Genomic DNA, 25,347 nt, shown 5'->3' on the forward strand with positions numbered 1-25,347 from the left:
CTACAGAGAAGGTTCTGAAAGATGTCTTGAGCTGGGCCATTTAGGCTGAAGGGGAGGCCATCCAGAGAGAAGGAGGGAAGGCCATTTTGAGCAGAGCGAAGGGCCTGGGCAGAGGTCGGGAAGGGCACTGGAGACACTGTCAGAATTTGGTGTGAGGAGTGGATGAGGGGAGTAAGGCTGGGGAGGGGAGAGTGGGGTCTGCGACGCGCGACAGCCCCTCCTTGTTCTCAAGCTGGGAGGGATGGGCTCTTTTACTGCAGCCCCAGACTTAGAGTAGCAGGATCTCTTGTGAGTGGCACTCAGTCCCACATTCAACTGAATTTCAGCACATGGCCTCTTCCAATACAGACTAAGGGTAGTGACGCCACCGTCACAGAGAGACAGAGAACCGGAGTCACTTCCCTGGACACACCAAAAACAAAAAGCATACATGGAAACCATGGGAGAGCTGCAAACATTTTCAACTGGAACGGATGGACTGCATTTCCGAGATCAAATGTTCACCCGGTGAGGCTACCAGAGAAAGGAACACAAGTCTGAGCGTCACGGGCAGAGGACAGCCAGGTCTGCCTGGGGCCCAAGGCCCTGACATGTGTGCCTGGGTGTGGGCACAGCCTTACCTCTGGGTGTTCTTTTCTGGATCTAGGAGGACAACGTGAATGGATATTTGCCTGATATTGTGATTTGAATACAACGTTCCCAGACCGGCTGCTGCTCTGCTCCCAACTCCCCACTCGCATCAGGCTCTGGTCCCAGGGCCCCTTCTCCCGTTTGTCCATCCCTGAGTCCTTCCTCATCAGGAAGGCAAACTGTCAGCAGGCTCAGCCCCATCCAGGAATGTGATGGGGTCTGGAGTTGCTGTGCTGCTGTTGGCCAACGAGGCCACGTGCCTCATTCCCTCACTGGTTGACTACCTACTGCAACAGGAACTTGACAGATCTTTAAAAGAACCCTCTGAAGTTCTTTCTTGAAGCATACAGAGATGTCATGAGATTCACTGGCCCAAAACCACACGAAGTGTCAGACCTGGGATCCGAACTCGAGCCTTCTGACTACAAAGTTTAAGCTTTAGCGATTACATCATTCTTAAACGCACTGCGGAAGCTCAGTCTGTATACCTGAGCTTCTGCCTTGGTTTTCTGGACACTCTCAATCTAGCTAGATAAGGTGACTTTCAGAAAACCCAGTCCAAGCTAGTGGCATATAGCAGGTACCCTATCCCACTTACGACCTCCTACCTTCTTATCCATTTCTCTGGATTCCCTTGGCCAGTGACCTGCATGTGTATCTCATTTGACCCCATTCTTCCCTGTTGTGACCTCAGTTTCACTTCTCCATTTGAGCAGTCCCTTCAGACTGCTTTGGGTAGAGCTCTCCCAGAGTGCCCAGCCTAAGGGACCACTCTACATCTGGTTTGTAATGGCCTTACCTATGGCCTGCTTAGAGGGCCGGGCCATGACCTCAGCCCATTTCCTACTAGTCCCCGTACCAGGAATACCAAAAGCAGAGGCCACGCTGCCAATGGCCACATCACACGACAGCTCCCAACTGACCTCCAGAGCTAGGCTTTGCTCACTTGGTGAGTTTCTTTGTACACTATTAGCTGTAATCAAGCTCAGCCCCTGGGAATACTGTGGAGAGGCCAAATGGTCTCCCCCTTCTTCAGCTGGGTTAGTTTTCTGGGCCCTGATCCTGCCTGGCCCCAGCATCCTTGTTTCCCTCTTCTGGCCAGTGCCACTAAGGCCCCAGAACGCTTTAATCTACCAGCCCACAGGATGACGGGATAAAGGAGTTTCAACACATTTGGCCGACTGGTAGGGTCATCTCCACCAAGGGTCTTATAAGAGAAACTTCTTGGAAACAAATTTCTCCCAGGGAAAGTCAGGTATACAAGTCAGGTGTGAGAAAAGTAGTTGAGTTGTTCCAAGAAAAGGGCAGTTTTGAGTATGGCATGGGTGACTTGTGTTGTGTGTGGCTCAGCCCCTTTTGTCTGTCTTGTGGGGAGAAGACTGGAAAAACTCAAACAAACAAACAAACAAATACCAAAATAAGCAAATTACAACACCTTTCTAAACTCTTATAACCTAATAAGCTGTTTCTCAGACAAGATCTCTGTTAAATGAGGTATAAGGGAAGACTTTTCTATAGTTCAGAGGAGCACTGATCCAGCAGGAGTTTGGGGGTGGGATGGGATGGTGGAGACTGCGGCATCAAGACCAGAGACAGCAGAGGTGGTTCAAGCACAGATGGCCATAAGGCCGCCTCACGGGTCCCAGTGCTGGTGTTAAGCCCACCTCAGCCAGCAGAAGCAGCAGCATCCGTGTAATCAGGCAGCACCAGGGGTTTAGAAGGTATCCGGAACTTCACTGGCATCACCAGGAAGTAGTGGTTACGATCTTAACTGAACAGAGAGGATTTTAAGCAAATTCAATTCTCCGGAGACATATGGATCTGATTCGCATTAAATTGAATTGAAACCAAAGATGAGAACTGTCCCAATGAAAACTGTAATGTGAAGTGACATTTCGATCACCAAAATGACAGCTGATGTGAGACAGGCCACTGAAACTGACCCTAAATTAAGAACATGAAAAGATTAAGTGGATCATTAGGTGGTATCTGCCCGAGAATTGGAAAATGGGCTTTGATTACAGGAAGTAGCTGAGGGCTTTGAAATAAGAAGCCTGTCAAAAATTGAAGTGACTCATTACATGATTCAATCTTACTGTACTTAATATTGTTAAACTTGTATTTTAAATTTTTATTTTAAAAGCATGGAAATCTTGGGATCTCACTATTTATTACTTACCACAGCTCTGCAAGTATGTGAAGAAACATGTGCTATGCGCTCAGAATCTGAGTCTTCTCGACTTCCCCCAGGAGGGTATTCTTTAGTCTTCACTCCCCCTTGCCCCTTAAAGAATCAGTATGTTAAAGAATAAAGCAGTTTGAATGTAACTGCGTTTCCAGCCAGGAGACCGGGGCAACAGACAAAAACAAAAGAGTCCATCTGGGTAATAACTGCTATTTATTGAGCATTCAAGCACCTGACTTTATCCTGAGAGCTTTGCATACCTTATTCAATACATGCCTCACCCTCTGTGATAGATACCAAAGTTACTTTTTTACAGAGATAACTGAGAAAAGCAAAACAACAAAGCTTGTAAGTGGCAGAGCCAGGATTTACGGATCTAAATGTGTGCTCTTAAGTACTCTGCCCAGGATGGCAAATTATGGCACCATGAATGCCGATTCCATTATGGTGCCTTTCTAAAAAGGATTCTCAGTTCATAAAAGAATTCTGAACAGTCCAGACTTTGTAGGAAAGTGTGTTAAGGTCCATTGTCAAGTCAAACTTGAGGGGGAGGTGGTGAATGGTGACATGTGTGACAGGCAGGCTATTACTGAGAGGGATTCATCAGACACCCGCAAGAAGCAAGGGCTGTAAGTGAGGCACCATTCAAATGGTAAGAGCTCTGTCATGGTCTTTCGGATGACGGGCAAGTTAGTGAATTACTGCAAGGAAAAACTTACTCCACCTGATGAAGTTAGGTAGAGGATATTTGGGGTTGATTAGTCCAAATTTACACTCACTATATTTATTCATTAATTCGTTCAACAAGCATTTACTGAGCACCAGGCAAACGTGCTGACCACTAGAAACACAAAGATGCCAATGCACACGCTGCTCTTGACCAGCTCACAGTTGTCAGTAGCTGACATCACGGATGGTAAGAAGGAAGAGAGAGCAAATGAAGCCTCATCAGGAAGCTCGATTGTAACTGTGTGTGTATTCATGCGCCACCGGACGCGCACACATGGTCGCACATGCGCATAATTCCATCTAGTCAAATCAGGGAAGAAAAAGAAAACATCTATGATAAAAAACAAAAACTGGGTAAGAGTGAAAGTTGAAAGGGTCCTTGGATATACGCGATGCACTGGATTGTGAAAACTCCATTTTTAAAAGCCTGAGGATATTTCCCACTGACAATGCAGCTGGCAAAAGCCACCCAAAAGAAGGGACTTCCCTTGTTAGTGCGTAGCTCTGGTGAAATCTCCCTAGGAGGCAGCCCATGCCCTGTCCCAGGTCTGAGCAGTCACCTACCTTTGCAGTTTGGGACTCAGATCTCTGAATGGCCATCTGTAATCTCATTCGCTATAGAGGACCTGAACAATAATTCTACTCCTGCTACTTGGAAAAGTAATTTTGTAGTGCCAGAAAGGTAAAACAAATAAGAATTACAAATAATGAAGTAATGACGTATCTATATAAGTTATATTTATTTGAGTGTAATAACATAATTTTGCTTTATGTTTTAAAGGTAAATGCTTAATGGAATGATATAGTAGAAATTTACTAGACTTACGATTTTAATGCATATATTTAGGAGAACTTGTTAAATTTATAGTCAATGTTTAAATGCTCAGGAAAATCCAATGTATTAAATTTATGAGTTTGATTTTTCAGATGTTGAAATGCTTAAGGTAATTTAATCTAACTGTATAAAGATTTTATTTAATAGCATCATGAGTTAACAGTCCTTGAGAACAATTTTATTTAACACCTGCTGCGTTAGATAATTGAAATGTTTGCTTTGATCACATTTTAAATTTGTGACTTTAGTTTGAAATGTTCAAGGGACTATAGTCAATCAACTGCTTATACAGTGCTTAAATATTAGAAGAATTTTATTTGCTAGATTTATAAGGTTTTTTCCTATTTAATTTGAAACATTTAAGAGAATTTGATTAAGTGTGAAATTGGTATTTAGAACTCTAGGAAAATTTAATTTGTCAAATTAATGAGCTAATTGAGAATTAAGCAAAGAACAAGTGAAAATGAATGTTTTAATTTCAAAGCAAAATGATTATATTTATAATCATTATAATAGTTAACATTATGTAGCATTTCATATGTCCTGTGCTAAGAAGATTACATATATTAATTCATTTACTCCTCACCACAATTCTGAGGTGGGCCCTATCATCATCCTTATCTTATAAATGAGGAAATCGAGGTACATAGATGAGAAATGACCGCTTTACCAAGCACTATGGACTGGATTGTGTACCCCCAAATTCATCTTTGAAGATGAGGTCGTGGTGGGTAAGCAGGGTTAGATGAGGTCATGGGGGGGGCCCTGTGACGGGATTAGCGGACCTTGTGAGGAGAGACACTGTGGAGCTCTCGCTCCTGCTCCCTCTGTGTCTGTCTCCACCTGCCATGTGAGGACCCAGTGGAAAGCTGCCGTCTGCAATCCAGGAAGAGGGCTTTTTCACCAGGAAAATGCTGGTGCCCTGGTCTCTAACCTCCTGCCTCCAGAACTGTGAGAAAACAAATTTCTGTCGTTTCAGCCACCCAGTCTCTGGTGCTGTGTCACGGTGGTCTGAGCTGCCTAAGACAGCAAGTATATTAGTTTTCTGGGGCTGCCGTAACGAAATACCACAAACTCAGGGGGCTCAAATCAACGGAGATTTACTCTCACAGTTCTGGAGGCCAGAGTCTGAAATCAGCATGTCAGTGGGGCCATGCTCCCTCTGAAGGCTCTAGGTAAGAATTTTCCCTTGCTTCTTCCTAACTCCCGGCAATCCTTGGCTCCCTGGCTTATAGCTATGTCACCTCAATTCCTGCCTCTGTCATCACACTGCATTCTCCCTGAGTGTCCCTCTATGCCTTCACATCATCTTCTTATAAGAACACTAGTCACTGGATTCCATGCCCATCCATTGGGGCCCAGGATGACCCCATTTTAACTTAACTAAACAGATCTGCAAAAACTCTGTTTCCAAATGAGGTCATGTTCTGAGGTTCCAGGTAGACAGGAATTTGGGGAGGGACATTATTTAGCCCTGTATCCCATATCACCAATATCCAGCACATTGGTAAACCCAGGGTCAGTTCTCAGTCCCCATCTTATTTTGAATTACTGGCAACATCTGACAGACCTGATCATCTCCTTCAAACAATTTTTTCCCTCTTGTCTTTGGATGTTCTCTTGATCTTTTTCTTTCTTTCATTCTTTTTTTTAACGGAGGTGCTGGGGATTGAGCCCAGGACCTCGTGCATGCTAAGCATGCCCTCTACCACTGAGCTACATCCTACCCACCAACCTCCATCTTGATTTTCTTATTGCTTCAGTGACTTTCTCCTTCTCAGTCTCTGTTGGCTTCTCTTCTTTCCCCTACCTTTAAGCATTGGAATATCCCAATTTTTAGTCCTTGGGCCTCTTCTCCTCTCCATTTACATTTCAACATTACAACTGCAGCGTGACCTACCTCTGGAATTCTAGATTTCTGCATCTACCCGCCACTTGATGTCTCCCTGTAGATGTATCCAATACATGCTTCAAACTTAGTAGGTCAGACTCCTGATTGCCCCACATAGGTGCTCCATCTGCAGCCTTCCTTAGCTCACTTCATAGCAACTCCATCCTCCAGTTGCTCAGGCCCCAACTGCTGGAATCATCCCTTTGCTTCTTTCTGTCACACCCTACATTGGGAAATCCTATTCGATCTCTTTCCAAAATATATCCAGAATGTAACCACTTCTTACCACTACCTCTGCTTCTACACTGGTCCAAGCCTCTATTGTTTCCATCTAGATAATAGCAGTAGACTTTTAGATGGTAAGCTTTTTTGGGGGAGGGATGTATTTAGGTTGTTTGTTTGTTTGTTTGTATATTTTAATAGAGGTGCTGGGGATTGAACCCAGGACCTCATGCATGTGAAGCACACACTCTACCACTGAGCTACTCCTCTGCCCCAGCAGACTCTTAAAGGTTCTCCCCACTCTCACTCTTGCCCCTATGTCTGATCCCAGCACAGAACCAGAGAGAACAGCTGTAAGCCCAGATCATGTCACATAGCTCTTCAAAATCCTGCACTAACATTCCTGTTCATCTCAAAGTATGAACCAATGTCCTTATGAAGATCTACTAGGTTCTATGCAACCTGGGCCCTACCCACCCTGTTCACCTTCCTGATCTCACTCCTGTTACTCTCCCTCTCATTCACCCTGCATCCCCCAGACTGCTCTCCCCACTGTTCCTTGTGCAACCTTCAAGGCCTTCGTATTGGCTGTTCCCTCAGCCTGCAAATCCACATGGTGTGCCCCCTCATCCCCTTCAAGTGTTGGCTCAAATGTCTCAGCTCCCCTGAGGCCTACCACCACCTCCATTAAAATTAATCCCCCTCGAAAAAAACCCAACCAACCAACCAAAAAACCCCTACCATGCTTTCAGTCCCTCTTCCTTACTTAATTGTATTTTTCATAGTATTTATCACCTTCAATATTACATATTACGTTCATTTACAATATTTATTTTGTGTTTCTCTCACTAGAATATAAGCTTTACGAGGGCAACATTTTTCATCTATTTTTTTCTCACAGATGTATACCCAGAGCAGGTACTCAACCAATATTTCCTGATGAGTAAGTAAATGACTGGGTCCCCCGCTTCCCTCTGCAAAGTAATTGTGTTAAAGGCAGCTAAACTGATCATTGCTTGAACAGATGCCACAATACAAGAAAGGATGCAGGTAATGCAAAGAGGAGTCTTGACGGTTGCTGAGATAAGCAGCTGGTGATTATGAGCATGAAGGAGAGGGAAGAGGATGTAGCTCAGTGGTAGAGTGTGTGCTTCGCACGCACAAAGTCCTGGGTTCAACCCCTAGTACTTCCATTAATAAACAAACAAACAAACAAACCTTATTACCTCCTCCTCCAAAAAACAAGTAAATAAAGTAAAATTAAATTAAAAAAAATAAAAAAGCATGAAGGAATTCTGAGCTTCCTGAAGGAAACAGTCATGGATCTCCCAACCTGCTTTTCAGCTAAGATGATTCTTTGGCAGAGACCTTTATGAGAACTGTCTGGGCTTTTGTCTTGCCACAAATCTCAGCTGAGACAATGACCGGGAACTTAACCGCACTGTCTTACCTCTCACGGATGTCACCCTGCACTTGAAGAAGTGGGGCTCCAGAAAATGGAGCTTCTCTGGCTTTCAGAGCCAGCCCTGGGTTACTTTTATACTTTAATAGAACCTCTAGGCCTGTATATTTGGAAATTTGAAATGCAGAGTCCATTCAAAAAATCAGCATCATTCCCCAAGTTGCAAGATAGAAGAAATTGGAACTCTATCCAACAAGACGCTGGCTTTGTGCCAGGCATTTTGCCAGGTACTGGTTATACAATGATGAGTAACAGTCTGTCCTCAAGGAGCATCTGGATGCGCTGTGGATGACACGCACACAGATAATATCAAGTGGCACCGAATGTTACGTTAGGGGTGGGCGCAGGTTAGGAGGAGAGAATGCAGATGAGACATTTAACTCACAGTGGGAGGATCTCCAGAATGCTTCCTGAAGAAGATGACAGCTGAGCAGATGCTTAAAAGAAGAGTTGAATCTAGCCAAGCAATGTCGCATAGAAAGGATAGCGCACACACAGAAAAGACTTGAAGCAGGAGCAGGGGCATGGGGTGAATAAAAATCAGGGTACAGACCACTAGTAATTGGGCCTGGCCTCAACATAATGCACAGAAGAGATGGGGGAGGAGTCACAGAGGACCTTGAATGCCAAGATAAAAACCTTGATCTTGTTCTGGATAAAGGACAGTTACTGAAGGATTTTATGTACGGAAGGAGCATGGTCAGATTTGGAAGCTGTGTAGAGACTGGACTGGGGAGCACACTGGAGAGCAGGGAAATCAGAGTAAGTGACCATGTGGGCACGGCCAAAGCAGCCCTCATGCCTTGGTAGTCCCCATCTTCCTGGGCAGTGAAGATGGGAAGGAGATAGCGGGCTTTGGCTCCTCAGAGCTCTATCTGGCTGGTCCCCAAACAGGACCAGAGAGTTTAAGTTCAGCATTTCCTGAAAAGGGACAAGTGAAGCTCTAAAAAAGAACAAAAGCCACAAATACCAAAGAGATCACAAATGAAGAGTCGTATATCTACCTCCAACCCCCAGATGACCCTAAACATTAGCGCACAATAAAATGGATGCTAGATCTGTTCACCTGTGAACTTGACTTCAGGATATTACCTTTATGGATGGTGGGATTTTCTGGCTAGTGAACAAGACCTCAGTGTCCTCAAGCTCTCATCTGCCTGACACTGGATGGAGGTGCCCCCAGCCTGCTGCAGGTGTGGGTACCTTGCATTTCTCCTTGGGGTGCTTCCACCCACGGTGAGGAGCTGTGTGCAGACTGCATCTGTCTGCATCCTCCCTGGGGCACGCTCACACCAATCAGTCCCCTCCTGCCTGCTGACCATCACATACTGGAAACTTCTGTGGACCACAGAGGAAAGGCTCATCACCATCTCTATCCAAGGTTAGCAGTGTGCCCAAATCAGCTAAATAGAGTAAATGTTGAAAGACCCCACTTTTCACCAGGGGGAGGACACAATCCTAGACATCGAGGGGTTCACGATCAAGAGAAAAGACAGATGTACCTAAGTTACTATAAATCTAGAGGTGGTAAGTGGTTGATGTGAATCGCAATTGAAGTCTTCTGGATACACTTTGTGCTAAGTCATGCTAAGTGGGGTGCAGGTCACAGAGGAGGTGGCACTTCATTTGAACCCTGAGGATCATGTGGGATTTATATGGTGAGAATGTAGAGGAAAAGCATTCTAGGCTGAGGAAGGCTCAAAATGGAAAATTAATTTAGGAAACTAAATAGGTATGAGCAGCCCCAGGAAGCCTCTGAAGGAGAAAGACCTGGCCAAGTCAGGGTTCTCCTTCTTAAGGAGAATGGCTTACAATGAGAAGGAAACGACCAGGGCTGCTGAAATCTATTCCGCAGACCACCTGACGGAGAGATGACAGGCACTGGGCGACCTCCGTCTCGGGCACCTGCTGGGGCTAATCTCACCTGACCAGAGGGGTGACCAGGAAGTGGTCGCTCACACCCAGAGTTCACACAGGCCAAAGAGCAGCTGTAGGATTTGCAGCCTCTTGTGACATCATGAGGGACAAAATACTGACGCATGACTGCCCTAAACGGGTCTTCACTCCGTCTCCCAGGCCCTTCGTGCTCACCTTGCCTTTGCCAGGCGAGATTATGGATGTGTTTTTCCTTACCTTGGGAGGAGTTCTAAGAATTAGCTTAAACACTGTGATGCAGTTGTATGGAATGAGCACACCTGATAGGCTGAATAGAACTTAATTTTAAAAGTCAATTAAGTATGTGATAATACAAATAATATGATGTCTTACGGCTTCTGTTCCTGAGAGAGAGACAGAGATCCTTAAATGTGTTTGTTGTTTGAAAAGAGGGTATGACATAAGAACATTTATTTTCCCCCAAGGTATACAGGCCTATACTGATATGTTTATTAATAACATTAAAATATTAATAATATTTTTGGTATTACTCCTGCCATTAGCTTTGCATCTCAAAGAGTCTCACAATATCAAAAAAAAAAAAAAATCCTACCAGCACAATTACTTTTCTCTTATCTGAATATCTGCTCTCTTCTAAAAACTACACCTGATAGTAGACCGTGAAACCTCTCTCTCCACAACGCAATTAACGCTGGGCTTTGTGTGAATTAGGAACAGGAACCCAGAGAGAGCTGCTTTCAGCGTCACTTAGCCTGGCTCCCGGGTGAAGGAGCCAGCTGCAGGGCAGTCTGCATGGCCCTGGGAAGAAGCTCTTGGTGGGAGCTGGTGGGGTTAGATTATCGAAGGTGGAGCCTGGATGCTGTCTTAGCTTGAGAGGCTGAGCTCATGAGGCTGCACTATCCTGCATAATGAACAGTACATTCCTGATGGCAGTTTGCGGTCATCAGGGACAGAAGGAGGAGGATGTTTCTTTCCCAGGTTACATTTTCAGTTTTACAGGATGTTCTGTCTTGCAATCACTCAGGTCACCCCTAACCCTTAGGGGTCACTGAATGCCACAGCTGGCACCAGCTGTGCTTCAGGGAATTGAGGAGGGGCCATGTCCATGCCTGGGAAGAGCAGGGCAGGGGAGACTGGAGGCTGGAAGCAGCACTTCTGAGACCTGCAAAGATGGGCAGCAGAGAAGCCCGGGGCGCAGCTGGGAGGAGAAAGGGTGAGACATGTAGACAGACATTCTTCAGGGATTTGCTAAGCCGAGTAGGGAGAGGAAATCAGCTTAGGGCAGGCAGGAGGGCAGAGGCTTGGGTCAGACAACCTGAGGACCTTGGACTTTCACCAAGAGGCTGGAAATAGGTGAAAAGGAAAAAAAAGTGGCTGAGAGTGTAGCAAGGCTGGGGAAAGGGCGGCTAGTTGACTGAATCAGGGGTTAGTGCCACCACCGCCTCCTCCCCGCGTTTCCCAGGCCTTTGCTTTGCTGTCTGCTTCTTGCTCCAGTTCTCCATCAGGTGTCACCTCCCATCCACTCCTATCACATCCCTCTTCTGTATTTCCATCCTCGAACTTCTCATGACCCATTTTTGGTTGGTTTGTCTGTGAACTGTCTGTCTCCTCCACTAGAATGCAAGCTCCAGGGTGGCAGGCATCTTGCCTGTTGCTCAATACTGGTTTCTGTCACCTGGGAGAGCCCCTGGCCCAGGGCGGTGCAATGTGAATGCAGGCTGAATAAACACTGGGGTGCAGAGATCGGGACACCTGAGGACCACAGTGGGAACTGGTGCTAAATATATCTGTGAACGAAAAATACGCAAAGCATATCAGTAAACAAAGAATGCTAAAGCCATCAAGTCATCAGCAGCTGCCCTCTCCCACCCCCTGAAGACTAGCCTGCAGCCTGGCCTCTGCAGCCACTCACAATGGTGCACTCTGAGGGGACTCAGAATAAGAAAGGACAGGATACTGGCCCTAGATAGCTAAGTACTTGTCAAAGGAATGAATTCAATGAACCCAAATGTTTGCTTCCTCCCATACATAGAAAAGAGCTAAATTCTTTAACTTGAGATGCCTGGTTTTCTTCAGTTAACAAGTAATCTTTTAATGTTCCAACTACCTGGTCTTTGTTGTAAAGCTCCTGTATATCCTAGCTCCTCCCCTACCTCTTCGGAGCAGTCCCTCAGAGCGATCTAGGCTGTCATCTAGGCTGAGTCCTCAGAATTGTCTACCAAGTAAAACATAACTCTCAACTTTTAGGCTGTGCATTTATTTCAGTTGACATGCCAAAGGCCAGCCCTGGGGGTCAGAGGAACAGACTGGAGTGTCTTCCCAGCTCACACCGGCAACCCCCCCCACCCCCGCTCTCCATCATCTGCAGTGCCCCCCACCCATGGCGGTGAGTCAGGCCCTCTTTTTATCCCCTCCCCACCCACATCCCACTGTCTCAGCTGCTTGGACCAAGGAAGGGCACCCAAGTCAAGGCAAATGAAAGTCCTTCTACAGGAAAATGGGGAAGGGGTTGAAAGGGAAAAAAGAGACAGCGATGAAAATATGGAGAGAAAGAGACAGAGAGACAGCGAAATGTAGAAGTGAGGGAAGGAGAGAGCAGAATCAAAGGAAAAACAAATGACTGTTTTCCCCAAAGTTTCCAGTTTTAGCCCCAGTCCTTCCTGGAACCTAGATCCATCCCTGCCCTTGAATTCCAAGAAACCTCCCTCAATTCTTACAAAAACTCCCAAGCTAGTTCCATCTGGTTTCTATTCTATGTAATTAAAATAAACTAAGAGGAGGCCCTGGGCATCAGAGTGCCCGAGGCGCCGCGGCTCCCTGCGGCTGTGATCAGCGCTGTGATCAGGTGAATGAGTCAGAACCTTCCACCTCTGGGGGAGCAACGGGAGCCTCACGCCTGCACTAGGTGGGGCCTGGAGTTATTCTTGCAGCCCCTGGAGCCGGGCAAAGCTTGCGGAGCCTCCCTTGTCCCAGTGCCAGCTCTGCCCTGCCTGTTCTGGTTTCCAGGTCCCAGCCCTGCACTGCAGCTTCTGCACCCCCAACTTTGGTGGAGGTTCTGCCACCCTGCTTGCCTCTGCACCGAAACTTGTCCCTGCACCGGCCCCATGGCCAGTGTCCTGTCAGCTCCCCATCCTGCACCGCCCTCTGAGGTTTCCGGCCCGTCACCCACTCTCACTTCTCTCCTCCCCTTCTTGTGTTGTTCAGGTGCTGGCCAGGTACCCCCTGCGCTGCGGAGCTGTTGAGTGTGGAGATGTTGAGCGATGCCATCAATGCCCCTTTACCATCTCGGTCTGCTGATTGATCGGCCTCTCCATCCCTTCGGGGGTTCAGGAGTCATTATTACTGTCCCCATCTCTCAAAACTGCTTCCCGTTGATTGGTTTCATTCTGGGTCGACTGCTATGATGGCAAGATAGCAGCTAACTACACCATATTTGCATCCTCACAGCTGCAAGGTCCAGTGGGAAGATGTGACTCCTGATGGCTCCAATTAAACTCCTAGGCCTTAAACGGGTCCCATGCCCACCCTGAACCAACCCCTGGTTGTGCTGATTGGATGTAGCCTGGGGGCACACGGAGACACTGGAGCAGAGGTTGTGGCTAGGTCCACATAAACCACGTGGATGCACGGGGTAGCGGGGGTGGGTCCTCAGGGAGAATGGGGTTCTTTTACCAGAAGAGGAAGAAGGAGCGCTGCATATGAAAAATTGTAGGTTTTCACTTCAGAGTTTTTCCCGTTAAGATAACTAGGGAAAATCGTGTTCTAATCTGAAGGAATCAATCTTTGTAGCTACAAAGTTTAGTCTGATCAGAATACAAAACTGAAAAACACATTTGTGGGAAGAAACCCACAGAATGTAACATGACTACTAAGATAAAAAAACATATTCCATTAACTTTTAGAAACTTTTTTTGAAGGAGGCTTTCAGTTAATTTTACTGCATATTATTCGTTGCACATCCTACTGGGTTTGAAAATTATGGTTATATTGAAGCAGATGATTAGGTGGAGGAAGAAACAGCAGAAGCAAAACAACTGAAAATTAGCAAAAAACTTACATGACGAATCATTTGGGAATGTGAGGTCAAGGAACAGTGAATTAGTGCCAGAAGGATGAAAACAAAAGAACTTTCCGGAAAACACTAAGGCGCTGTTTTAGTTTTACATTCTTCACTGAGCTGAATAATAACAGCACAGAGGGAAGGGCCTTTTAGAACCAGCAGAGCTGACTGGCCATGTGAGAACCTGGTTGTGTCTGACTGGTTCAGCTGCACCTTCTTCTAAGCTGCCTGACTGGCAGGGAAGCAGGTTTGAGAGACTTGCTGGGAGGTGTACGTACATGCAAGTTTTCTCCTAGGAGGAGGGCAGGGGAAGAAAAAGAAAACAGCATCTTGGACAGGTGCAGGCCACCTGTTTCAATGTGATGCTGGAGAGGTGGAGAGAAAGCCTTTCCTAAGGGATGGAGAGAGGTCTGTGTCTGGATCCAGTCCAAACAGCCTTGGTATCTGTGCTCAAGAAGCACTGGCATGGAAGAATGCTGTGATTTTTTTGTTTGTTTGTTTTTAATGGAGGTACTGAGGACTGAACCCAGGACCTTGTGCATGCTAAGCATGCATTCTACCCCTGAGCTATTTTCCTCCCCTCAAGAACACTGGGATTTTAAAAGCTCTGTATGGAATCAGAAAGGTCTAGTTTAAATCTGTATCAGTCAGCTTTTGCTGCAATAACAAACAACCTCTAAATCTTAGCTGCTTACAACAAGAAACACTTATTTCTTGCTCGTGGGTCTGCGGGTGGGCTGCAGCCTGCTGGGCTCAGCTGGACCTGGCTCCAGACAGGTAGAGGTCTGCTTCTGTGTCTTCTTCTTCCAGGGCCCAGGTAGTTCCCATGACAAAGGCCAAAACCTCAAGGGGGTGAATAGAAACATGTGATGCTTCTTAAAGCCCTCACTTGGAACTGTCCCCCCACTTGCAGTCTAGTGGATAAAGCAAGTCACAGGGCCGAGCCCAAGTCACTGGAGTGTAAGACTCACAGAGAGTATGGAGAGGGCTTATGACAGTGGACACAAAATGCCGTCTCCTTGGTATGCTAGCTCTACCACTTTCTTGCCTGTTTTTTCATCTGGGGAGATAATACAGTTTACCTCACAGGGTGAATGTTAAATTAGATGATGCGTGTACAGCACTTAGCACAGTGCCCTGGATGGAGTAGGTGTTCCATGCAGGAAAGCTAACCTTGTCTTATTATTAATCTGAGCATCGTGTTACAGGCAAGGTGTGCCTGCTTGTCTGGAGTGCAGTGACCAGCACTGGGGAGAAGGCAAGACACAGGACTGGATGGGCACAGACCAGGGCAGCAGGAGAGGAGGGGGTGTCAGGCAGGCACGTCAGGGTGCGGCTGGTGGGGAGGTCAGGGCACATCAGACCCAGGGTGATGGCTGCATGAGTGGATGCACGGGTGACAGAGGGCTCAGGCCCCCTCCCAGACAACTCGGAGAACAGCAGGGCTGAGAGTGCTTGTGCCTTTCTCTTTCACCCGCAGGGCAGCCTGGTCCCTCTACTTCCTCCAGGTAAGGCAGCCTTTGCCCCTGAGACCACACTTGCCAGGACCCACTCCTTTGCCTTCCACCCACACTGTCCAGTAGCCTCTCCTCTCCCTACTGTCCCGTCATCTTCTATTCTGTACTTCCCCCACCCTGAATGAGCCCCCTTCATGAACCATCTCCAACCCTCCTCTGGGGCTCTTCACCTGCCAACCTCTTCATCAATGACCTTTATCAAAGCTGCATCCCTCTCCTCCCCTAAGTCAACCCCAGTTCTCCCTGACGTCACGACTGCAGACTGCAGCGCTCTCCACTCCATCCTTCGAATTCCTCGTTTCTTAGGGTAGTGTTGTCTCTTTTGCTCTTTCATGCCTTTGCCCCTATGCCACCCTTAAAAATTTTTTTTTTTATTTTGGTGGGGGAGATAATTAGGTTTATTCATTTATTTTTAATGGAGGTACTGGGGTTTGAACCCAGGACCTTGCGCATGTGAAGCACAGGCTCTACCACTGAGCTATACCCTCGCAGCTCCTTTGCCTTCTTGTAATTCCGCCCATCTCTCCTCCCAGCTACCCCCAGTAACACCCTTGGCCGCCCCTCTTCATCTATGAAAATTAAGGCCCCTCCTGCTCCCAATCTTCCCTTCCACCCCCAGCCCTGCCATTGCCCCACACTAGTAACCAGGCCAGGGAGGGGTCCCACCTGGGTGCCAACTCATCCCACTGTGAACCCAGAGCTGGGCATATAGTGGCGATGGCGGTCGGGGTGGGAAGGTAACACAGATCTCTGGAAAAGCTGTAGAGACACAGACCCTAACTCAGTGTGTCCACGGCAGAATTATCTTGGAGGTGAGTTATTTATATAAATGGTGAGTTATTTTGAACGAATTCTTTGGGATCTGCAGCAGAGGGGTTTTGCCCATTATTAAATGAGTTCAGTGATGTCTGGAAAACAAAAAGTATGCTATACAACACTGGAGACGGTGGGTACCACTGCCATTTTCAGCAGAGACTGGAGCGGGATGATCACAGTGTGAAATGGCAGTAAATAAATCCCAGCGGTCTAGCTGAAGCCGCCAGAAGCACGCACGCAGGATGCTTTCTTCTTCTGGGCAGGAGGTGTGTGCTTGTACCTGGTCTCCACTGTGTGGCCGGTGCCGCGGGGACTGGAGCCCTGAGCAGAGAAGACAAGATCCCACCAGGTGTCTGTGTGCACACCGCTCAATTTCACACTTTCAAAGGCAATGATGCTTCCTGAAAGCCTCAGGCCAGGTCCCCGCACCTGAGCACGGCTCCCTCTCACAGCAAAGGCTGCTTGCAGAACAGATTTGAGACAGAAGCAGTGGCTCTGAACTCTTCTGGAGGCCACGGCCTCTCCCCTTTGTCCACCTCCCCTCCTGCCCCTCCATTCCGTACCTTCTCAGACTGACAAGCAAAGTTATAAAATCACCTGGAAGTAAGAAATACCCAGAGTCTTCGGGACCCTGAAGCCCAGCTGTATCTCTCTGTGGATTGTTCAGACTTTTCCTAAAAGCCTTTCCAGAACTGGAGATTCCAGGCTGTCAGTCAAAGCAGGCGATGTCGTCGGTGAGTTTTTCCCATCAGCTTTTCAGGGGGTAGAGGTTGAAACATGCAAACCACTGGAATCGTGCACTGAGTGCACTGAGGACCCCCAGTCTGGGAGTCAGCAAAGGGGCTTGTGAACCTCATGCTGAGCACGTGAGAAGCTGGGCCCTGCATCCCTCCCTCTTTCCCTGTGTATATCTCTCTCTCTCCTTCAGTCAACACTGAGCACCTACTCATGTGCTGGGGCCTACATAGGGTCTAGGGATTCAGAGACACATGAGAGTCGATCCCTGCTCCCAGAGAACGCATCATCTATTCAGGAAGACAAACACAAAGTTACAACACAGCCTTATGGGAGCTATCACAAAGGTATTTGCATGGGAGAGGAGGCTACGCTTGGGTTGAATCTTAAAGAAGTATGCAAGGCCGTTCTGGGGAGGTATCTCAGGCAGACGCAACAGCACATGCAAAAGTGAAGTGAGGTCACAGCGCAGCATCTCTGCATCCTAGGAGCTGGTGTGGCCTGGCTGGGGCATAAAATGTCAAAGGGCAGCCGACGGAGGACTGTGACTCCAGACAGAGACAAAAGAGCCAGTCTGTGAATGGCTGTGTGCACTCAAAGGAATCTGGGTTCCATCCTGTGAAAGTAAGCCAAGGAAAGTGGAAGGGAAAGACAGAATTGGGATGAGGTGCCCGGGAGACAGGAAGCAGGCAGGCAATCCCAGGCACTCACTGGGGCACAGAGCAGTGGAAAAGCTGAGCGGTCTGTCAGCCAGTGCTCTCACCCTTGCTGCAGACTCACACATACTTCCCTGCCACCAGACCCCATATGCCAAAGCAAAGTGCGTGCCCCTGGACCCTAGGAGTGTAATACTGAAGGACAAATCTGACTCCATATTTGACCTGTTCCTTTAGCTCCAACCCTGTGCTCTGTTTCCTGTGCTGAGTCATGCTGGTTCTGCACCCTTTGTAAAAGAATGCTGCCCATAGCCTTTAATATACAGGAGAGCCCATTCTCAAGGCTCTGACCTTTAAGGGTCTAACACTTTCCATTCACATAGAGACAAAAAGTTGCAGAACAGAGGACAACATTTGTCTTGTTGGAAGTTTACAGGGACACCATGACCTGACCTACTTGGACAGCTGCAAGAACAAAGGATTCTGACACCAAGAAGTTTGTAACAACAAACCCTCCCTCCTCCCCTTTTAGCGTAAAAGCAGCCTGAATTCTAACTTGGGTAAGATGGTTCTTTGGGACACAGTTCCCAGTTGAAATTACAAACTGGCTGTAGTTTTAAGCAAAACGTGCTACAGTTCCTGCTGGATCTCTGAGGGGGCACCCTCCCGGAAGCCTCCTAGCCAACAAAGCATCCTCCCAGTTCTGTGGGACACACCTCAGTTTTCTGGCTTTCTGAATAAAGTTGCTATTCCTTGCCCCAACATCTTGTCTCTCGATTTACTGGCCTGTCACACAGCGAGCAATACTAGCTTGAACTCTGTAATAAATTCTCTGCAATCAGTATCACATACACTAAGGTGAGAAAGTAATAATACAGCACAACTCAGAGAGGGACACAGACTGTATCAAAATAATAGACAATGCAGAACCTAGACTGTTTAAGAAAAACTATATTATATTTATTTTTAAGATTAAAAACTAGACTATATCTTTTCCCAACTAAATACAGGTTTCTCTAATTCCTCAGAGAGGAAGAACTGTTCTTTCGTATTACACTCCTGGGGTCCAGGGGCACACACTTCCTGGTGTCCCTTTGCTTTGGCATATGGGGTTTGGTGGCAGGGAAGTATGTGTGAGTCTGAGCACGGGTGAGAGCACTGGCTGACGGACCGCTCACGGAATCTTCTGAGAGAGACAGAAAAGGGCTTCAGAGATGCAGGAGAGAAGCAGGCCTGTTTGGCAGTAAGGTTCCTGGAGGAGCCTAAGGGCAGAAGCCAAGGAAGGAAGGGCTGGATCAGAAGGGACGGGGTCACAGAGCAGAGGGCTCCTGGGGGGTCAGCACCAAGGGAGGTCAGGGTCGGAGAGGGCAGCGGCTGTGAAGCCCAAGGCTGGCGCCATGCTCTCTCAGAGGCCACTGGGCCTCACGGCCGCCCATCTTTGGACACTTGGGTTCTCCCTCTGCTCCCTTCTTTCCCTGGTACCTGCCTGCATGTGAAATCACACCAGTGATCGCACTGTCCCTAGCGTCCATTAAGCGCCAGACACTGTGTTGAACACGTGACATGGCTTTCTCATTGGCAAGCCTCACGGCAGCTCCGCGAGGTCGGCCTACTCCTGCACCTTCCCGAAGCTGAGTCATCTGAGGCCTGGAGAAGTTCATGGCCTGGCTCAAGGACACCCAGCCCAGAAGTGGGGGGCGAACCGTGAGCCCAGGAGCCCTGGGCCTGTGCTTTTTACACATCACAGGCTGCGGGTTCCCTCAGTGAGAAGACCTCACCCCTTTCTCTTAGCGAGTGGCCGGTGGTCCAGGGCCTCTGCAAAATCCCAGCAGGGGGCACCCTCCCGGCAGCCTCTCAGCAAACAAACCATCCTCTGTTCTGCCTCGAGGTTCCTCTAGTCCCAGGGGCCATCCAGCTCTGCAAAATCACCAGGAAGATCAAAGGCAAAGCTGGCACCACCTCCTGTGGCCAGGGCCTGGGGAGAGAGCAACCAGCAGGCCCCAACTTCCCTGGGCTCTGCCTCCCAGGGAAAGCAAGCACATGTGCTTCTGTTGGCTCTGGAAATGGGGCAATTTCTCACTTAAAACCAACTGAAAACAAACTTCGGTGCCTTGAAAATTACACATTCACAGTTCATCTCTAGACTCTGGAACAGGATTAGATGGTAATGATTTAATTGATGGTTAAGTGTGTAGATAAAATGAATGTGCTGAATCCTTTCCGTAATTATCTCTCCAAGGAGCCCCAGCAGCTGTAATTACCGTCTGAGGCCGAAATTACAAACCAGCTGTAGTTTTAAGCAAAATGTGCTGCAGCTCCTGCTGGATCTCTGAACACAAGTCGGCCACTCCCGGCCCAGGGGCCCACGTGGCCCCCGACCGACCCAATGAAACACTGCTCTTGCAAAGCCTCCTCTCCCGGAACTTCAGACCCGTTCACGGTTGCTCTGCAGCCCTGGTCTTCACTGGCACTGCATGGCTCGCTCTCCCTTGCTGCTGGCAATCCTCCCTCCTGCCCATTCTCTACCAGGAAGATTTCTCAGACCAGCCCGCTCACACTGATCTCACACTAGGGGCCAAGACTGGCTGAAGAAAGGGGTGCCCTTAAATCTCAGCTCAGGGAGGCCAGTGGCACTCTCACTGTGCTGGAGGTTGACCCATGGGGTCACTGCAGCTCAGGGTCTACACCCTGTTGGCGGCCAATAAACCAAATTAGGTTATAAATCCACTTTTAGTTACAATGAACCAGAAGAGTTGTCTCTATTGATCAAAAGAACTCAGTCATAATTAAATTCCTTGCAGAAACTAGGGTCTTGCCTGGATAATTATGCAAAATTCACATATTCATTCAACAGCCACAAGAGAATCTCTGGGTTCTTCCTATGGGCCAGTTGCTGTTTGGAGGATTGGGTTGAACTCGGTGAACAGAGCAGAGGTGGCCCCTGCAATACTGGACTGTGTGGCTCCTGACTTGTCCTCAACTTGACCAGGAACCTGGCAAAGGTGCCGGCCAGCACAGACAGTTCCATACATCCGGATCGGCCTCTGGAGAGGAGGAGGGGGTGGAAGAGGCGGGGAGAGAGCACAGGAGCTGGATGCCAGCAGAGGCTGTGGGAAACGATGGGCTTGGGTCTCGGCAACCTCTTCCACACATTCGGCACCTCCTGAGATGCCTACTGTGCGCGCAGGCTCTGCTCCTCTGTCGTTCACCCCTTCTACCCCGAACCAAGGACCCCACGCCCTATCCTCACAGGGCTCTCACTAGGTGTGAACAAGACTGAACACTGCACCAGATGCCGCTTATCAAAGCTGTTATCGAACAATGTGTATAATGATCTACTTGCATCCATCCCCTTAACTGGACAGTGAATTTCACGGTGGCTGGGATTAGCGTTTTCCCCCTGCATCTCCAGTGCCTGGTGGAATGCTTACCGCCTGCTCAGAAATATTTGGTTTACAAATGAAAACAAACCATAAAATGCTAGGGAGGAAGAAGACAGGTGTGACCAACACATTCCACTACTGGGGGAGGCGGAGGTGAGGGAAGGTCAGAGTCTCCAATTCTGCCCCTAAAGGGGAAGCGGTGCTCAATTCCAGGGATTCTGTCAGGTGAAGGTGCTAGGCAGGGGAGTCTGTGGAATGCTGAGCAAATCTAGGTTCACAGGGGTACGCTGAAATTCATTTACTCCCACTCCCATCTCTTCATATTCATTCATTTTCTCTCTCTCTCCATTTTTCCTCAGTAGACTCTGTGCTTATGCAAGGCGAGCACCATGTATTTTTATCGCTGAGTCCTGTGTCCACACATTGCACACTACAAAGCGGCCCTAAAAAAGCGTTTAAGAATGAGCACGTGAGGAATGGGAATTGGTGCAGCCACTACGGAAAACAGTACGGAGGTTCCTTAAAAAACTAAAAATAGAGTTACCACATGATCCTGCAATCCCACACCTGGGCATATATCCAGAGAAAACGTTAATTTGAAAAGATTCATGTACCCCAGTGTTCATAGCAGCACTATTTACAATAGCCAAGATGTGAAAGCAACCTAAATGTCCATCCACAGATGACTGGATAAAGAAGATGTGGTATATATATACACAACAGAGTACTACGCAACCATAAAAAAAAGAATGAAATAATGCCATTTGTAGTAACATGGATGGACCTAGAGATCATCATTGGTGAAGTAAGCCAGAAAGAGAAAGAAAAATACCATATGATACCACTCATACATGGAATCTAAAAGAATTAAGGACACAAATGAACTTATTTACAAAACAGGAACAGACTCACAGACATAGAAAACAAACTTGTGGTTACCAAAGGGGAAAGGAGAAGAAAAGAGATAAATGAGGAGTTTGGGATTAGTAGATACACACTACTATATATAAAATAGACAAACAGTAAGGTCCTACTGTATAGCACAGGGAACTATATTCAATACCCTGTAATAAACCATAAAGGAAAAGAATATGAGAAAGAATATATATATATAACTAAATCACTGTGCTGTACACCAGAAACTAACACAACATTGTAAATCAACTATACTTCAATTTAAAAAAAAAAAAAGAACAAACACATCAGTGAAGTCATCTGAGTGCTGAAGGGTTACCTGCAGTGACCCCAGTGGCCAGAGGAGGGCAGCAAAGGGTAGCAGAGCTGACGGCAGAGGCCTGTTTTAGAGGATGACTTGGGTCTTATGACCCACGTGAGTATTAGGCGAGAGCACCAAGACTGGAGAAAATTGCTGACAGAAGTCCAGCAAAGCCCAGCATCATAAAGGAGGGTGAGCAGTTTGAGTGGGGAGCTAGAGAGGCTGGTGGCCAGTGCTGGGGTCGAGGTGTGGAGGGAGCTGATGTCAGGATCACAGGTGAAGTAAGTGGTCTAGAGCCGCGTGTTGGCAGGGCAAGCCCCGTGCTGAGCGCCCCCAGGGTCCCCAGACTTACCCCTGGCTTTGACTCCGGCCCTTAACTGACAAACACTCTGAGAGTCCGGGATCACATCATCTTCCACCCTGGTTTGGGCTCAGGAGAGAGGGCCAAGACCACAGTAGGGCTGGTTTTGTGAAGGATGCGCTAAATGTCCCCCTCAGGTGTGGGAACTGGCAGAGCCCTGGGGCCTTAAAAGAAGAGCTCTCCTCTAGGTGGACTGTCCTTGAAGTACTGATGGCAGGAACAGAGGAGTGACAGGTGACAGGTGGGGAGCAGGACCGTGTCCTGCCGGCCTGGATCAGCCCTCACCTGGAGAGGTTCTCAGCCAGGGTTGCTGGTCTGGCGAGCTTTGGGATCCAGACTTGATCCGCTGCCCTGCCTGCGTCAGCTTGAGCCTTTTGGAACTGGCTAGAAAATGACAGATGACAGAGTCCAGAGTTGCAGACATCAGGGGAGGGATGGGGACTCACAGCTGGAGGTGAGACGCATATTACTGGGGGACGAGGGGATGGTATTCATGTCACTCTGAAGAAGGGATTCTGCCCAAGTTGGAAAATGGTGTCCTCCAAATCAGGGGAAGGTCTTTTGCGCTTGGTGGATGGGACGCGGCTGGCAAACCCAGGTGGTAGGACACGACCCTTTGGGATGCTACGAGGATCAGTAGCTTTGGGAGTCCTTAGCCCAGGAGATTATGAAAAGGCACATGCTGTCAGGTATTTTTAACCAAAGCGACTTGCTGCCTGATGCTCACAGCCTCCTAGCTGTGACACACCTGTGGCCCTGCATCAAGTACATGGCTCCTTGAAAAGGCCCAGCTTCCCAGCACAGATGGAGCAGACTTCTAGGTTCAGGACTGGAGTGCGCTCCTCAGGGAAGTGGAGAAACAGGCAAAGTTCATGTTTCTAGACAGCGGAAGTGCTGCAGAGGGGCAGGGTGGTGCTGAGAGATACCAGGTCGTAAGAAAAGGCAAGACAGCATTTCCCTCCTTTCATCTTTCCTATGCGTCTGTGTAGAGCATCAGGAACTGCGTTTCTCTGAGTGCCTCCCTACTGTCACTTCCAACTGCAGAGTCAGAAGAGCATTCTACGGCGCCTTTCAAATTTTCCAAGTCTCTCCATCCAGGCTCCCAACAATGGAAAACGTCCACCTTTATTTTCCCTTCCAAGGTTTGGAAAATCTTTATCCTAAAGCTTATGGTAGAATCTGACCATATCTAAACACGCCTTCACTGCCTCAGTCTCTCCGCTGGTTTTCCTGAGGGTCTCATTACTTCTACTTTGCAAAAGAGTTATTTTTTGACATCTTTTCTTTCTACTTCTCCTCATCAAAAAAGATATATATTTGTTTTGTTTTTGTTTGTTTTTTGAGGGGAGCGGTAATTAGGTTTATTTTTTTTAGTGGTGGTACTGGGGACTTAACCCAGGACCTTGAGCATGCTAGGCATGCACTCTACCACTGAGCTGTACCCTCCCCACCTTGTCCTCATTTTGATATATACTTTTTCTGACTCACTGTCTACATTTATCAGAAGATGCCTTGTGAAGTACACTGTTAATCACTTGCCCACCACGCATCCCCCCATTTTCTTCTTCCTAAGTGAACCCTGAATTTACCCAGGTTCCCACCTCACCCCATGCACCTAGACATCTCGGGGAAGGGATCCATCTCCAGGACTGGACCTATTTGGCCCACATAATCTGATTTCTCTTGCTAATGATGGACGTAAAAATTGTCATACTGCTGGCCATGACATGGAAGGGGAAAGCCTTTCGGAGACTTGAGAAATTTCTTCCTTGCTCCTGATAGAGAGCTTCAGGAAGTGCATTTTCCTCTGGTCCTTTTCAGATCTGGATGCAATGCCTAGCACTGCAACCATCTCACCTCCAACCTGAAGATGAATCAAAAAGGAAGGCTGGCCCAGCAGCCTGGAAAGATCCATGACCTTGACCCCACCATGAGCCCCTGAATCTATAACCCTCAGTCCCCATCTCAACCCTGACTCCTTCGCCAGGCGATACATTTTCTCACTGTCTAATCCAGTTTGTGTCAGGATTTCTGTTCTTTTTCTAATTGAAGTATAGTTGATTTATAATACTCTGTTAGTTTTAGGTGTACAGCATAGTGACTCAGCATTTTTATAGATTATACTCCATTAAAAGTTATTATAAGATAATGGCTATAATCCCTATACTACATCCTGGTTGCTTATCTACTTTATACACAGTAGTTTGTGTCTCTTAATCCCATACTCCTCATCTGCCCCTCCCCCCATCCCTCTGTTCTTTGCATGAAGAGTATTCTGATTTATCCTGCCAGCAAAGCAACTCAGGAACTTGTCAGATCCTATGTTTTCAACCAAAGATTTCCAGGGACTGTCTTCTCAGTGAGCTTCTCCCCACAATGAGACTGTGCCTCTGCACTCATGCAGGCCTTGTTTCAGGAGAGCATCACCTCTCTACCTGTGGTACTCCCAGAGGGGGGTCATGTCTGCTAAGCCCCACACATCTGCTTCTCAGTGCATCTCAGCCTCGGATGCACAGCTTCCCAGGCAGGCACAGTGCATTAATCTGCCCATTTCTAAGTGGTCGGTTGACATGCTTGGGTGTCTGCTGACATGCTCTGGGTTCGTGTTTGTTCTCTGTGTAGGAGGCATCAGGACACCTCGGGCCACTGACAGCTGGGCTTCTGGTCTTCCCTCCTGTGACACCGCCTGTCCTGAAACTCTTTTTTCGACATCCCACTTAATATCATTCATAACAACGGGTCTCAGGGATTAT

General features: G+C 47.7%; 1 protein-coding gene and 2 non-coding genes across 4 annotated transcripts in view; all 3 read right to left on the reverse strand.

The window, feature by feature from the left end:
• Positions 1-25,347, reverse strand: part of SYT9 (synaptotagmin 9) — a 176,064-nt gene that overhangs the window by 2,801 nt on the left and 147,916 nt on the right. The window lies entirely within an intron of this gene.
• On the reverse strand, positions 6,691-6,762 carry TRNAV-CAC (transfer RNA valine (anticodon CAC)). The gene has a single exon. It is a non-coding gene; the product is annotated as a tRNA-Val (tRNA).
• TRNAV-CAC (transfer RNA valine (anticodon CAC)) lies at positions 15,844-15,915 on the reverse strand. The gene has a single exon. It is a non-coding gene; the product is annotated as a tRNA-Val (tRNA).

The sequence above is a fragment of the Camelus bactrianus genome, chromosome 10 (genome assembly GCF_048773025.1).
Source record: "Camelus bactrianus isolate YW-2024 breed Bactrian camel chromosome 10, ASM4877302v1, whole genome shotgun sequence".
Classification (NCBI taxonomy): domain Eukaryota; kingdom Metazoa; phylum Chordata; class Mammalia; order Artiodactyla; family Camelidae; genus Camelus; species Camelus bactrianus.